The sequence below is a fragment of the Octodon degus genome, unplaced genomic scaffold (genome assembly GCF_000260255.1).
Source record: "Octodon degus isolate 3935 unplaced genomic scaffold, OctDeg1.0 scaffold00170, whole genome shotgun sequence".
Lineage (NCBI taxonomy): Eukaryota > Metazoa > Chordata > Mammalia > Rodentia > Octodontidae > Octodon > Octodon degus.
In genome coordinates this window covers 5,925,994-5,927,569 of record NW_004524746.1, presented here as the reverse complement: position 1 = coordinate 5,927,569, position 1,576 = coordinate 5,925,994, and positions in this window count along the sequence as shown.

Genomic DNA, 1,576 nt, shown 5'->3' with positions numbered 1-1,576 from the left:
ACAAATGGTGCTGGAAAAACTGGCTCTCTACATGCCGAAAACTAAAACTTGACCCAGGTCTATCACCATGCACTAAGCTAAAGTCAAAATGGATTAAAGATCTAAACATTAAAACAGAAACACTAACTCTCCTGGAAGAGAAAGTAGGAGGAACTCTTGAAGACATAGAGGTAGGCAGAGAGTTTATGAACAAAAGTAAAATTGCACGTGAAACACTTGAAAGAATTAACAACTGGGACCTCCTCTTACTGAGAAGTTTTTGCACATCAAAAGAAATTACCAACAAAGTGAAAAGACAACCCACATGTTTGGAAAAAATCATGACAAATAAGTACTCAGACAAAGGTGTGCTCTCTACAATTTGTAAAGAACTAAAAATCACTAGGACCCCAAAATTAAAAAACCCAGTATAGAAATGGGCATCGAAGATGAACACACACTTATCAGAGAATGAAATTAAAGAAGTGAATAAATATATGAAAAAATTCTCAACAATACTTCCTGTCCATGAAATTGAAATTAAAACAACACTGAGATATCATCTCACCCCAGACAAAATGGCTATCGTAAAAAAATCAACCAGCAACAAATGTTGGGAAAGCTGTGGGGAAAAAGGAACCCTTCTCCACTGCTGACGGTAATGTAGACTAGTGCAACCATTGTGAAAATCAGTGTGGAGACTCCTTAGAAAAGTTGGACTGGAAATCCCATTTAATCCAGCTATTTCTCTACAAGGAATCTTCCTAGAGGATCTTAAAACATCATATCATAGTGATATATGTTTGCCTATGTTTATAGCAACACAATTTGTGATAGCCAAATCTTGGAAACAACCAAGATGCCCACCACCTGAGGAATGGATGAAAAAGAAGTGGTATTTTTATACAATGGAGTATTACTCAGCTATAAAAAATGATAAACTTAAAGCCTTTATATTGATGTGGATGCCACTTGAAGATATACTCATAAGAGAAATAAACCAGACACACATGTGCAAATATCATATAGTATCCCTAGTGCAAGAGCTCAAAAGAAGAAATACAAATAGAAAGGTATAATACAATTAAAAGGAAATGAAGAACTTGATGACTAGATAATGAAAGGAGAGCAAAGAGAAGAGCTAGGAAACATGACAGTGGCAAGCCATATAGTTATATGTAGAAGATGGATGATGCAATGATCCTGAGAATCTTCAGAAAATTTTTGAATCTAGCAGTTAATTTTAATGATTCTCACCCTGATTAAATATATATACTGACACCTGTGAACTAAGCAGCTGCACTGAATGAACATGGCAATTTATAATAGTAGGTTCATGCTTGGAGTGCCTGTCATTCTGGTCACCTGTTGTTTGTCATGACATGGCAGTTTCTGCTGTGCTGTCTCTCGGGCAGATGACTGTTCAAAAAGAAGGGGGTGTTGAACGAAGGCAGGAGACAAGAAAATGAAAGTTGCAGCACTGTCCTGCTACAGGTTGTAAATGGTTAGATTTCTGGACTTAAGTGTAAATATAAAAATTATACAATTCTTTATGCCTATTTAAAAATATATTTTAATTTTTTAATGTTTTTTCATT